The following is a 15,255-nucleotide window of genomic DNA, read 5'->3' on the forward strand; positions in this document are numbered from 1 at the left end:
GAGACGCCAAGTTCTTCACAACGTTGGATTTGGGCTCAGCATTCTGGCAAGTGCCGCTCAGAAAGCAAGATCGAGAGAAAACAGGTTTCGCTTGTGAGCTGGGACTGTTCCAGTGGAAGAGGATGCCATTCGGATTGTGCAACGCGACAGCCACATTCCAGCGACTGATGGCTCAGGCACTCACGAGCGTTACTAAGAAGTATGGGAATCTCATCATGTGTTATGTCGATGATGTAGTGATCGCGACACCAACCTTGGAAGACCACATCGAAAGGTTGGAAGAGGTGTTTTCTTGCATGAAGCAGGCGGGTCTGAAATGCAAACCCTCTAAGTGCGAAATCCTCAAAGATTCCATAAAGTATCTGGGCCGCCTGGTTGACAAACATGGAGTGAGACCAGATCCCGAAGCGGTTGAAGCGGTGCTGACCTGGAAGGCACCTAAAACAGATACACAGTTGATGAGTTTTCTGGGATTCGCCAATTATTATCGCGAGTTCATCAAGGGGTATGCTGACAAAATATACCCCATGCAGAAGTTGATGAGAAATAAGGGCAAAAAGTTCACCTGGACTGATGAGGCACAAGTCTCATTTGAAAACATCAAACGCGAACTTTGCGAGGCACCGGTCCTCGGCATGCCAACGGAGAAGGGGATGTTCGTGCTGGACACGGATGCATCAGTGGTTGCGATATCAGGCATACTTCACCAAGAGCAGGAGTGGAACGGGAGAACGGTTCTTCGTCCGATAGCTTATGGAAGTAAAGTCCTGAGTGACACTGAGATGAAGTACGGCGCACCAAAAGCGGAGATGTTTGCTGTGATCACGTTTGTGGAAAAGTACAGGGCCTACTTGGGGAGTGCTCCCTTCAAGTTGCGTGTGGACAATCGTGCCCTTGCCTGGCTGAAAACCTATTCGATGGACCAGAGCTACATTGGTCGTTGGATCGTGCGCTTGGATGGATACCACATGATCATAGAGCACCGTACCCGTGACAAGCACCAGAACGCAGATAGCCTCAGCAAAAAGACAGAATTTTATGAGCGCCTCGAAGAGAAGCAAGCTAACCAATCAGAGATCAAAGACGGGTTTTCCTTTCTGGACAAAGAAACCTATGATGAGCTGCCACTTACTAGGTGGTTAGACAAATCAGGACATCCTATACCTGGACACCCTGACCTTCCAGTGGAGACGGCTGCGGAGATAAAGCTTTTAGCCAGAGGCGAACCCGTTCCGTTGGATCTGCTAGTCCGATCCAACTTGGTACAGCAAGAACTGACCAGGCTGGGTATAAACAGCATCGCTTTATTGAATAAGACGGTGAACGTGGCGCCGGACGTCATGGGAAAACTCCGTGACTTGTTGGATAGGGAAGTGGATAGGCATGATCGTGAATGGAGGGAAACCATGCAGAGGTTGACTGTCACCGAGAGAACAGAGAAGAGGCCAGTGTCCATTCGCAGCCGAGGCGTTGAACGGGATTGCAGGTCGATCGTCAATCAACTGGTGACCTCGATGCCGAAAGAAGTATTGTTGAGAACTTCGTTCACTGAATATGGAACATCGAATCAAAACCAAGCTACTGAGGAAGTCAGGATCAAGTCGAAATCTAGCTTCACGAGGAGAGTGCACTTCACGGATGCAAAAGAGGAATACGAGCCAAGCCCAGATTGTTCGTCCCTGGACGAGACAATGTCCGGGGAGTCTGACACCTTCGATCCAGTCAAGGACGACTTGTCTGAGAAGTCAAACGCCTTTGAGCCCGTGCAGGACAACTTGTCCGGGGAGAGGTTGACTAGACTACCTAGGGACAGAATTTTGTCCGGGGAGGCGGGTTCAAGGCGACCGATGGACAGAGTTTTGTCCGGGGAGTCGAGAAACATCTCAAACAACTTGGAATATGATGTTGGAGAATCGGTCGGCTCAAGTGTTGAGTCGGGACCCCAGTCCGGGGACAACACGTCTGAAACAACTTCCAATTCCGACATGTCAGAGATTGCGATCCACTCCTTATTGGTAGACTGGAAGCAGCGTGGGCTGGACCGGGAAATACATCAGGATCCAGACAGGGACAGATACACCTCAGATGAAGAGGGCACTGTGGTAGACAATGCCGCAGACGAGCTCGAACTGATAGCAGTTTCAAAACGCCCAACCAGATTGCTGCCACATGGTACGGTCGTCCGTACCAATCTGGAACCATCTGTGCAAGAAGCGACGCCTTTGAAAAAGATATGGTGTGTCAAGTTGATGGACGATGCTCATGCTCCGGAGATAATGAGTGGGCAAATGAACGTGGTGAAGACGTATTTGAAAGCCAGGTACAGGCTGTCGGATCTCCTGAGGGCTCAACGAAATGATAGAATGACGAGCAGTCTGAAAAGATGGATCGAGAATGGAGCACCTGACAAGGGAGACTTGGAAGAAGACAGCTACAAAATCCTGAAGCAGTTTTACCTGAAGAGAAAAGACTTGTTATACCTGAATAAGGACGGAATCGTAGCCTGTAAGCGCAAGGAGGAGGACAAGGTCCTTTATAAATACAACTCAATAGTGTTACCACAGTTGTACCAGACTGAGTTGCTCTTTCGCTCACATGATCAGATGGGACATCAAGGCGTGGACAAAGTGTATAACAGGATACAAAAACGATTCGAATGGCCGGGGTTGAAGAAGGCTTGTGAGAAATGGATAGCCGCATGCCTGTCTTGTCAACAGGCAAAGGATCCCAGGAAACTAAGGTTCCCCCTACAGTCAATAGAATCGTCAGGTTTCAACGAAGTGGTGCAAATTGATCACCAGAAAATCTGCATGACAGCAACGGGCTATAATCAGGTGCTGGTAATGATCGACCATTTTACGAAGTATGCGGAGGCGGCACCCTGCATGACAGCATCGGCAGAAGAAACGTGCGATCATTTGATAAACGTGTGGATAGCAAGGCATGGCTGCCCCATCACGTTCCAATCTGACAATGGCAAAGCATTCGTAGGTGATCTCACGAAAGAGTTAATGAAAAGGTCGCAGGTAGCGCAGGCCCACTCGACCACTTATCACCCGCAAACGAATGGCCTAGTCGAGAGGCAGAATCGCACACTGGTATCCATGTTGAGAGTCTACTGCTCACGCTACATGGATGACTGGGACAAGCACTTACCGCAAGTGATGGGTGCTTACAACAGCACGGAGCATTCCACCACGGGAATAAGTCCGCATATGATGCTGACGGGTCATGAAAAAGCACTCCCGTTAACGTTCTTCTACCCTGAATATGAAGGGAAGAGGACAGCACCGCAAACGTACGTGCGGGACGTTATTAGAAGACAACAGGACCTCAATGACTTATGCAGGAGGAATACGCAACAGGCGCAAATTAGACAAAAAAGGAGGTTTGATAAAAGAACAGCCGATGCAAAAGCCTACTCAGTTGGCGATTATGTCTGGGTGTTCCAGGAAGTGGTTCCACCAAAAGGAACCAAGAAACTATTAAAGAAATGGCGTGGTCCATTTCAAATAACAGAGGTGCATCAAGGAGGTCGTTTTTATCGGCTGAGCACCGGAAGAGCGGCTCATTACGAGAATATCAAACCACACAACGCCTCGTCCGAGGATTGGTGCATCCCAGCGGACATGCAAGAGGGAGACTATTTAATAGTGGATCCTGCTTGTGAAGTGAATGAAAGGGGTACTCGCGACAAGAACGACGGCAATGAGATGGTGGACAATTGTGATCTACCACTGGATCTCGAGTTGACTGAGCGAGTAGAGGTGGACGATGAAACTCTACCCTATGCCGAAGAAGACTGGGATTGCCCGGAACAAACCGAAATTGACAAAGGAATACAGCCTGATTTTCCGCTCACTATGGAGACACGCCAAAGTAAGAGGGGAAAAAACCAGAAGAAATACAATCCGTATGGCGAGGACTTCGTTGTAGACCGGATAGTAGTGAGTGATGTCATAGACTCGCTGGTGGGGCTGGACGAAGTAGCGATGCTAGAAGAAATCGACCTTGTGAACGATATGGATCAAGATTGGATCGACGATCGATCAGAACCGGAAGTGGAGTTCGAACCAGAAGCGGAACAGACACATGAGCAAGAACTAACAAACTTGCGCGTGCTCGAATGGCTCCACGATCTGCCGACAGATCCAAAAGAGACGATCCTGACGATTCAGGACGTCGACAGAGACGGCGTCAAATACATCAGTCATGACAATACCGAGTCCAACTGGGTCGCCCCAGATGGTCCTCTACGTGTTCCACAATCCAACCTCGGTCTCCTAGACTTTGGGCGATCGACGGGGACGTCGATGGATATTTTTGTCCGGGGAGTGGGGGTAGGACTCACCCACACCGAAAATCTCATAATAAAAAAATTGAAATCGGCAAGGGAAACCGGAGAACTAGAGACAGAGGGCGAGAATGCTAAGAAACCACCTTTTGGACGAATCTTTGAATCGTATTTTGATCTCCCGAACCACTATTCGAACAATATCGTTATAACGGACAGCGATTTCATACTCACGGAACGCACGTGCGCCATAGCGATAACTGCGGACGTAAGCTTCAAAACAGCACTAGCGGCCGACTTTAAAAGAGAGTACAAGAATATCGAGTTTTTGTGGAAACAGAGGCCGGGTGTAGGAGGAATGATAGCGTTGCCCCCTGTTGCATCACAGATACCAGGGAAATATTTGTGTTTTTTGATTACGAAAGCTACTGATAGGCAACACGTGAATCCGGAGAGCTTGGTATTGGCCTTGACTCGACTTAGGGATTTCCTGGTTGAGAGAGGTGTGACCTCTCTCTCGTTGCCAGTTTATGATCCCAATAGGGGAAAGCTACATCCGAGAGAGTTGTATGCTCTTGTGCATGTGATATTTTCAGAGACTGACATAGAGGTTTACTTACATAAAAAATACTATCTGAGCATATGCTAAGAATTGCGCTCGGCGATAAGTGGTTTTTATTAAGTTGCTCGATAAGAATTAGAGTCAAGTTTTAGATTAGGTTAGGTCTTAGGTACAGTATTAGGGATTAGGTTTTTATGTGATGTTTATGTGATGTTCATGTTATGTTATTGTGATGTTATGTTTTATGTTAGTGTCATAAAAGACCTGGGGCACCCCAGGTCATCAAGGTGACAGCGTACATTCATGCTACTCTGACGAAAGTAAAGGTGGACGATCCACCTTGGTGCTAAAATTTTAAATCAGAATTGAAAAAGAGAATTTCAATGGAGAGTTTTAGAGAATTGATTGATGTTGCATCTTAAAATGATGGTTCTAAGTCGCGACCTGTCTTTTAGATCTTGATTGATCGGAAATTGTTTACTGACACTGAATCAGAAGAGATTACAAGAAGAATCAACACGAAAAGAAATGGGAGATACTAACGAACTCATGGAATTCCTCTCAGCGAGTCTAGGAGCGACTCTAGACGAGATCTATCAGCGGCTGATCGATTGTGACTTCACACGAGAAGACCCGGGGTTGGCGATGTTTGTGGTCGCACTCCTCAATGCACTGGGAAGAGAGGGTCGAGGGAATCGCCCTACGGAAGTAGTGTTGATGTTGGCCTTCGGTGAGTCCGGGACCGCCGAGAGAGGCCGAAACCGATTGATGAGATGGAGGCGCGGAGAAATGTCCGGCCACGACCTGGCTCGTGAGCCGGGACTAGGCGAGCAAAGGGACCACCGGCTAGGTGAAATGCCCTTACCTGTCCAACCTGCGCAGCCATTAATCGGAGCGAAGAGACAGCGTGATGGGCCAGGCCCGTCACACTCGGTCGACTCTCCAACAGCTGCTCCTCCCCTGAAGAGAGTGAGAGTGAGCGAGATAGAGATCCAGACGTCGGAAACGATTGAAACACTGGAGAAGAAGGAGAGGGACCAGAATGAGCTGTGTGCCAAACTTCAGGAGTACAGGACCATAGCTCGGGAGAGAGACGAATGGAAAAAGAAATTCGAAGATCTGCAGGTGGCCTACAAGGAGGATGAGATAAAGCACCTGAAGGAGCTGTATATGGCGAAGGTGAGCCAAGTGTCACCGGAAATCCTGGCGAGCATGAGGTCCTCGGAGGGATCTAACGACACACGCCCCAGGACAACCGCGCAGGAGCTGTGCGCATCGAGAGGACCTGAGGTTCTGGATTTGCATGCATCAAAGGGGCACGAGGCTCCTCAGCAGACACGACCGTCTGCTTCGAGTCAGAGGTTCACGATACCAGACCCTTCTGACACCTATCTAGCTCCTCAATTTCAGGAATCATTTAACCAAGTGGCCAGAGCCGCGATGGATGAGATCAACAGAGGCACTGAACGGACACTGGCTAGGATCGTTCCTTCCCAGCGTCGTGATCATTCATCAGATGGCTCTGAGCGGGCAACCCGCACGATAGCGTGCTCTGCGCCTAGTGGAGTCTTCAAGAAGTCTCGCGTGGTAGATATCAGGAAGAACCTGATGACACGTCATCAGTTCACGCAAGTGCCAGCCGAGCATCCTCGAGCCTGCTTGAACGACATGAGCTGGAACCCCGCCACGAGCGACCAAGTGATTTCCCCAGGGAGTCGCCATTTGATCATTGGAGACAGTCTGGTGAGAGATCTGAATGAGATCTCCGTCTATGGCCAGACTACCACTCTGTCCTTTGGAGGAGCCTCAGTGGCTCAAGTGATCAAAATGATGGAGTTCCAGGGCGAGGATCGTCTGGATACATTGATAATAATGCTGGGGACTAATGACGTCTCGAGAGCCCCCGTAACCCCAGAGAACAAGTGGGAACCTCTGTTGGTGTGTCTGTTGAATGAATTGAAGGAAAAGTATAGACCCAGGCTCGTGATCCTGTGTACGATACCGCCAAATCCTTTGGTGGGTACTACAGCTGCGGATTTTATGAATGGCAACGTAACGCGGTGGAATGAAATGACCCGCAATCTGGTGAGGAACAATCCTGGCGAGTTGCGACTCCTGGATCTTGAAAACATGCTACGTATGACTGATCACATCGAGCTCACCAGAGATGGAGTGCACTTCAATAGCCAACGAGGGAGACATTGGATCAACGATGTGTTTCAAACGCAGTTGAGAGAAGTGGAGCAAGAATTAAGGGCGACCGGTTCTTTGGCTCGGACCAATTCGACCGGAGGGAGTAGAGTAAGGGCAACCGTGCCCGAATCCCTCGCCAACCGCCTAGGGCCCTTGGCAACGGAGACGGTTGGAGCCGTAACCGTCGCTCCGAGCTCAAATGTGAGAGACAGGCTGGGGACTGCCCCTCCTCCCAGGCCGCAATCGATTGGAAGCCGACTCGGCAGATCGGTGGAACAGAGTAATAGAAACAACTCCCAGACCGCGTCTAGGAGGAATGATTCGCCTGCCACGACGAATCCTGCTTCGACGGCAGGATCGTCGACAAGCACCGTGCCAGCGGAGGGAATTGAATCCGGCAGCAGGTTGCTTTGGAATAGTTCAGATCCTAGCCATTGGGGTCAGTATAAGACGGACATGTCGGCGAAGTTGAACATGAATACCCTGACGTGTCGGGAAGATGTGATGAGAATGACTGGCGGTGAAAGTCCCACAGTGTCGCGACTTTATCGGATACCGGGCGTGGATTGGCTGCTAGCAGAGCAGGAGAAATTCAGCTCCTCGACCTCACTCCGACATGCGGACTTGGATGGATTGCCTCATGACAACACCTTTGGACCCCTAAACACCCGGTCGCTCACCGACGTTAGAGATAGGGCCCGGGAAAGGACACCACCAGTGCGCAAAGGCAAGTTTCAGACGGAGAACAAACCCAGCAACAAGCATCACAAGATGTTTAGACAATTCTCTAAGCCACCCGGTCAGACGCCGGGCGAGTATTCTAGGGATTATCCCCGAACCACAACAGTGTTTGGAGACGACAAGAGATATGGGAATCTGAAGGCCCCAGTAGGTGATGGCCTTTTTGCAGCGTATGATCCCTTGGACATAAAGGCTGCCAAGTATCTGGTTGTGGCCGGCTCCGATTATCTCTATACACCCCGTTCTCTATTCTGGCCTGATGTGATTTTCTTAACGGCGCCTAAGCTGGACTGGGGACAGGCGATAGGCATGATGATAAGTGTACGGAGAGTGGTCAGCATGGAGCCGCAGGTGATAGTGGTTGCAGGCGCGAATGATCATCTACAAAGCAGAGGCCTATTGTCACGTCTGACGGATGGATCGATCCCGAGTAACGAAGTTATAGGGGAAGCGATCATGACACTGCTCTCGGCGATGGCCGAGGTAGAGGCAGCAGCAAGACAACGCTTCACCATGAATGTGGTGAAGGTGATCTTTGTATTGTCACCAGGCTACGCTGCGTTGCCTGAACCCCTTCAATTTGTGTACACGATGGTCACGACGATAGCGGAGGGGATATATAACGTGATAATTCCTGCCCCAAACAGAGTGGTGGACCCGGACAATTATTATCCGCACCGATCTGAGCTCCCCGCTGTTTGGTCTGACATCTCGAATGCCATACAGGGACTCAGAGATTGCAGCACAACTCGGCTGGTGCTAGACGAAGTTCTGGGGTTGGAGCTGTCCAACTTCGCGAGATTATTGAAGCTAAGACCAGGGGTAGGTGACGATCATCTGTTAGTACAACAGGTGGCTGATGATCTCTGGTTCAGGCAGATGGATCATAAAGAGAACGAGCAGGGAAGGATGATCAGGAAGAACATGACGTCAGCAGAAGAGGACCTCATGGCAATGGCTTTGCGTACGAAGCCACACAACAACATATGGTTGTATCTGTCACCGAGGCTGTGCACCTTGGGTGAAGACGCGTTTGAGCATGCGCCGGCGATAATTAAAGAGATACACGCGTATTTGAAGAGTCTACTTGATGCCCGGGAGTTGGCTGGAGGCAAGATGTTGAAGCTGATGCAAGACGTGAATACGATGTCGCTGGACAAGTTCCAAGCGGACGTGCTGGCCACGAAAGCACAGTACGAACGATCGGATGCTATCTTGGGCGGAATGGGAGTGGGATGGACGCCATCTTTCCTATCGACGTGCTACCCGAGGGCATCTAGGAACCTGATCGCAAGTTTTGTCAAAGACATCAGGAAGTTGTCGATTGGCCTGGTGTTAGCCTTATACGTGACATTTGGTCATGAAAACTTTGTGAAAGGACCGGCAAACCTCTTTACCCAAGCGTTGGCCGATTTGAGGTTGGATGGACTCTTGACCCTGATTGCCATGACCTATGGTCGGCTGGGAGACTTGCTTGTGCTATTGCGTTACCCTGAACAACTGCAGGGACCCAGTCGTGAGTTCAATGCACAGTTGGAAACCGCCTCGCTCAGGAAGATGAAAGACTGGAGGACTCTCCTACTTCAATACCTCCTGCAACAGAACAGAAGCGTAACAGGAGAGGACAAAGTGGCGACGAACGCAAGCGAGTGCAAACAGTATTGTGGCATGCCCTTATTAACAGACTTAGCTGTTATGATGCGGATTGATCCGTTGGCTCTGGTCCACAGACTAAGGGAATTCGTCACAGTGGTTTATGGACCGGTGATGTCCTTTGCGTTCCCGGATGTACAAGTTAAAGCGTACAGGAATTCAGTGTTGTACGTCAACCTGGTCTCAGTAGTGGATTGTTCAGTGCTGAATTGGGTAGAGCAGAGTGAACTGAGAAAGCTGGCTAGCGATGATAGGCTGTTCGGAAGAATAGCAGAGCCAGGTTGGGTGTTGATGGATTTCAACAACCACTTCAAATGCCGAATGGGTCGTGAGGATCTGTCCCACATCCAGTTCAACCCAAAACTCTGGAATCTGAGACCAGTGGTGAAAGATACAGGAGAGGCTGTGGGAGTACCTCAATTGCCGGGAGCCTATGCCCATGCAAAAGAGAATCAGCAGACATGGCTTCCTGGGTCCAGGCCGCTGCCGGACCAATGCCATCGATATCCACCGATAAGGAGGATGTTGTTGGGAGTCACATCTCCCATCATTGCCCCTCGTATCGGAGCGGCTCGTGACGCGGAGAAGAGAATGCAGAAGTGGAGTGGAGGGATGGAGCCGCGCTTCATCAGCTGGAACGTCGCTGCCGCGCACACGTTCGACTTCTCATTTCCTGATGCCTGGAGCAGGAAGAAGATCAAAGCACTACCCTCCAGGAGACCAGAGGTCTCGGCTGAAACGTGGAATGAAGTGTATTCTTCCGCGGACGACTTATCAAGACTGAAGTGGTCAGGAGAAGCGAAGGTGGTGATGCTGGAGGTGGCAAGTGAGAGCAGAGGTGGCTCATATGTAACGATAGAGGACCTGGCCCCACATGGTGAGGAGTTAGTAGAGTTCCTGGTCGATGATGAGTTGTTTTATCATGCAGGAGACATGGCCGTACCGGCTCGGCCGGATTCGGGCGCAGACGCACGACAAGGACCCTCGGGACCTAGGCCGAAACCTGATGCGGACGACGATGAATTGATGGATCAGGACGATAACGATGAAGGGACCGGAAGCAAGACGGAGAAATCGGGAGAGACCGATCTAGGAGCGTTGGAAAGGGACTTGCTAGAGTACCGGTTCAGCGAAGATGACGATGGGGAAGTCGATGGGAGTCTATTGTTGATGGCACCATCGTCCTTCATGTCTCCTACAAAGGAGGCGTCAGCCGATCTATCTCCGATAGACCCAATAAGCCAGGCTAGAGAGTGCCGAAGCAGGGATCCACAGAAGCTGCTTTATGAATCGCCAAGGAGGAGGAAAATCGAAGAGTCTATGAAGATATCGTTCCTCAGCACATTACCAGAAGAAGAATGGGAAAGATATCAAATGGAGTTGGAAGGCAAGACAGGAGCAATCTGGAGTCGAGTAAACTTCATGGAGAAATCTTGGGACGTGATAAGGCGATATGGGACGCAGTCCATAATGAAGGTGGGATTGAACCAACCCATCATGCGTGAGGTCCTGGAGAAAATAGTGAGCTCCATGGAGTCGGATGTGCTGACCGAGTCAGTAACAGAAGACAGTGCCGATGATCAGCATGTTGCAAAGAAATTACCTGTCAGACGAGCCAGGAAAGGGCTGAAGCGACTAAAAGGGAAGACAGGAAGTCGAGCCATGAACCCGAAAGTGGTGAAGTCAAGAGCCAACGCAGTGGTGACCTCTTTAGCGAGCGCAGGTCGCTCAGGCGAGAGCGGGCAGGGAGATACTACAACGCTGACAGGGGGAGAAAAAGAGAATCTGATACCCCCTATGCTCTTGGCAGGTCTGACCGTGACCGCCACAAGGTCGAAGAAGACGGCGCGAACCCTGGCAGACACCAAGTTAGAAATGGAAGTAATCAGTCAATGTGGATCTGGAGGACTTGAAGATTACAGGCCCTCGCGAATCAACATGGCCAAGTTGAAACTGGAAGGACAACTCGACGTGGTCGAGTACAGTCGAATAACTGTGCCGGAATCGGTCCACATGGGAGATCCGGCAGGGGGTTATGTGGAAATGTTGAAAGCGAGGAACTCCGCGAGAGGGCACCTGATGGCTTGGAACGAGAAGCGAGCCATGCAAGAATACTTGAAGGGGCTTACGGAGAACTCCAACTTCAATCGAAAAGAATATGGGACAGTAATGTCATCAGAAGCGAACGAAATTGGATTAGAAAAGTTGCTAGAGATTTCTTGGAGGGCGGCCCTCCAGAAATACTTTGATGAGACGATGAATGCACCTGCGACTGTAGCAGCATACCTGGCTCATCCTTGCGTGAGAACTGATCTGCAAGTACGACTGGCTTGGTGCTTGATGGGCATCAAAAGGGCGGAGTATGAAGCCAGCAACGACTCGAAATCACGAGAACAGGAGCTAGAATTGATGGAAGCTTTACGAACATTGATCTCAAAAGACGATTCAGCGATAGCATGGGCTAAACGGAAGGATGCCCTTTGCTTTGTCAGGTTTGTGGTGGATCGCATCCCCACTCCTGTGTTGGGAGAATGTGTAAAGATCATTCGGCAAGAGGGAGTTGATTGCGAAAGGTACTTCCTTAGGGCTCTCCTAGAGCTATATCAGGACATGCCATTGACCGTGCCAAACAAGGAGTCGGATGATATGGAAAGCTATCGCAAGTTGGAAGAAGTGAGAAGATACTCCAACAAAGAATTGAAAGTGAGTCGAGACTTGATTGAAGCGGTCAGAGGACGAAAAGAGTTTGCAACCCTAGGGAGACTGAAGTCGTTCCAATACGTGTCTGGCATACCAGGGATGGCGTATAATCCCTTCGTGAACGAAGAAGCCAGGGAAGCATACTTCGACTACGAGCAGGTCACAGTGCTCAACTTCTGGGTTGAACGAATTAAGGAGATCGGAATGCTGATGGTGGAACAACCCAAGCTGGGAATTATTTTGGAGGAACGAGTAGTCGAACCCTCGATTCCCGAGCTAAAAGGGCAAGTGAGTTTTGATTGTGGTTCTTGGGACGGTCCCTTGAAAACCAGTCTAGTGGTGATGTGGGAACTCATGAAGCCTTCCTGGTGTCCCCATCCTAACGCAGGCTTAATCTGGGACATGACCGCGGATGTCATATTGGAAAGGGATGATGATGCGAGTTTACATGATCTGGCCATGATACATCACCTGCTAAGCATGAGATTGATGAAGAAGAAGAGCAACCCGTCCACGGAGCTGTCCGAGGAAGGTACGTTGAGTGATTGGTTGGAGCAAGGCACATGCTTGGCTCAACACAGTGGGATGGAAGGACATGTTTGTAACGTGGGACACTGCCTGATTACGCTGAGCGAGCAGCATCGACAACTGGCACGATTGTATGGAAGATTAAGCATGTCAGATAAGAGTGCCATGGAATTGGTCGCAGACTGCCATGGGGTGACGGACGTAAACCTGATCACAGCCTTGGGATTTTGTAGCATGACGAGTTCGATAGAATCGCTCGAGCGCTTGGAGCGTGCCCATGAGCTAGTGGCGTCCCTCAGCGTGGAGATATTCCCTGGAGCATTACAGACAGAGCAAAAGATTGGAGGCTGGCGAGAAGCCCTAGAGAATGAAATGAATCTGAGGGATAGTGAAGCCTATCACAGACCTACTGGTTCAAAATATATGGTGGGTTCAAGCTCCGCGCCATACTGCAATAGCAAGTATCCTACGCACATGGTGGTGATGGATGCGAGGACGCAACAGGTGTTGGTTGACCAGCTTTTCTCTGTGCCAAAATGCGTGAGGTTGGCCAGAATGTCAGAGAGGTCATATGACTTGTTGGCAAAGATCTTTCGGGCAGTCCCGAAGAGATCCGAAGGCGAGTTGCAAGACGTTGTGGGTGAAGAGTTCATGATACTGAACGAAGGCAACGTGAGTGAGTTCCAGAAGCAGAAAGCGAGTGGAGCGTTACCCACTGAATTCCCCACCATAGAAGAGAAAGACGATCTACATAGAATCCTGATGGAAGTGGAACCGTTGCTGGGAGCCTCAGGGTATCGAACCCGAAGGAACATAGTGAGAACCCACGGGGAATATCCTTGCCACTGCTTAGCGCAGACGTTGTGGTACCCCAAACGCGGGAATCTGATCCTAGTATGGGATGTGGAGGAGTTGTACTCAACGGGGTTGCCCGATCAGAATCAACCAGTGTCAATCGTGGTGGTTAGCGCCATGCTAGCAGTGAGATGGTTGGAGGCTTATGCGGACACAAATGAGCAGGAGACGGCCGTGCCGACTCCTGAACAGCTGAGCAACGTGAAAATAAGTAGTGAATTGGATCTTTTCAGAACCACTTGCAAGGTTCTGAGAATACCTAAAGCCATTGAAAGAATATGGTCAAGGCAAAGATTGATGCCTTGGTTCCGTGCAGTGATGACATCTTGGATGTATGAACGCGCGAAGCGTCACATGTCAAGGAACACGGAAGCCTATCAATCTTTCCAGCTAGACATAGGACCAGGAGCCTATAAGAGAGCTTTCCTGACGCATAGAAACGCGGTCACCACTGCGGTGAAGCGAGTAGCTGGAGCGCCTTGTGTTACTGAAGATGAAAAGAAAGAGGTCTTAAGAGCTGACCTAGAACGAAACGTGAGCCTGTGTCTTCACAACAGCTTTTGCAGGAACCGGGAGCAGAAGGTGAATGTGGACTTACTACCTTGTTGCAAACCGAGGCTGTTGGAGCAGGAGGGTTGGGGCACGGCCCGCAACTCTCTGGACATGTTAGAGAAAGTTCTGGAAGACAGTGACGCTGAACATCAGGATGGAGAAATGATGGAATGAAGATGACGGAGGAAGAGAAGAGAAGGAGAAAAAACTTGATTGTCTTTGTGTGTAAAAACTTGAACAAATCAACCAAGTTTTGATTATTGAACTTGTGAAACTTTTTGTTTTGATTTAGTTTGGTCAGACCAAACTTTGAAAATTGTTGCAATTGTTAAAATTGTTGAAATTGTTGATTTTAGTTACTACTATCTATGTATGTATATAAGGAGCATAGGTGAGTATATTTACCTATTTATTCCCGACTGAAGTTTTTAACCTGTGTAAGACACAAATTCACTGTGTGGCGACATGGTAAGTTTGAGTAAACTCGCTCGAGAAGGGTGGGTAACTCAATAACTTTCCTAGCCACAGAGTTTCTTAGTTTTAATATTGAAAGGACCGCATAAATGACTAATTATACTTGGTGAGTGAAGTTAAGTTAATTTTAACGGGTGCGTGGCCGTGCCACGTCCCACTTTTTAATCAGAAGCGAAAAGAAGTTTTATGGCGAGATGACGTAAGTAGTCAGAAAAGAAATTTTATCTAGGACACTCCTCATGGTGCAAATTTTGTGAAAATGTTGAAAGGCAGTGAGATGTAGTACGATGCCATTTGTGAACACGTAGTGAGTTGAAGTGGAGTAGATAAATTTCATTTTCTTATGCGATTTGTAAGATTGGTTACAGAAAACTGGATACCTACTTGACGATAACCCGGTGTTGTGCGATCAATAGGGACATTGATGGAGACTTGTCCGGGGAGTATGTGCCATTCCGCCGGATGACACAGTATAACCTTCCCGCGACGGAAAGAAAAGTGACTAAAGGCCTTACGAACAGAAAAGTGTTGCGACGGAGGGTCAGAATGTTCTGGAATTTTTATTTTTAAAATTTCGATTTGAAGGAGAACATTTCTGAGAAATAGAAAAAAGACGGCCATTTTGAATAAAATAGAGAAAAATCAGAACGACGCCATATTTTGTGACGAACGGTTGTATCCGAGACGAGAAAATTACGGAGCC

The 15,255-nt window shown here is 49.3% G+C and overlaps 2 protein-coding genes across 3 annotated transcripts in view; one reads left to right on the plus strand and one right to left on the minus strand.

The window, feature by feature from the left end:
- The window catches only part of LOC134839156 (palmitoyltransferase ZDHHC9-like), a 326,560-nt gene that overhangs the window by 113,123 nt on the left and 198,182 nt on the right, over window positions 1–15,255 (plus strand). The gene's annotated exons all lie outside the window — the stretch shown is intronic.
- The window catches only part of LOC134839158 (guanine nucleotide-binding protein subunit beta-5a-like), a 170,800-nt gene that overhangs the window by 46,551 nt on the left and 108,994 nt on the right, over window positions 1–15,255 (minus strand). The gene's annotated exons all lie outside the window — the stretch shown is intronic.

This window comes from Symsagittifera roscoffensis, chromosome 2, assembly GCF_963678635.1.
Source record: "Symsagittifera roscoffensis chromosome 2, txSymRosc1.1, whole genome shotgun sequence".
NCBI classification, from domain to species: domain Eukaryota; kingdom Metazoa; phylum Xenacoelomorpha; order Acoela; family Convolutidae; genus Symsagittifera; species Symsagittifera roscoffensis.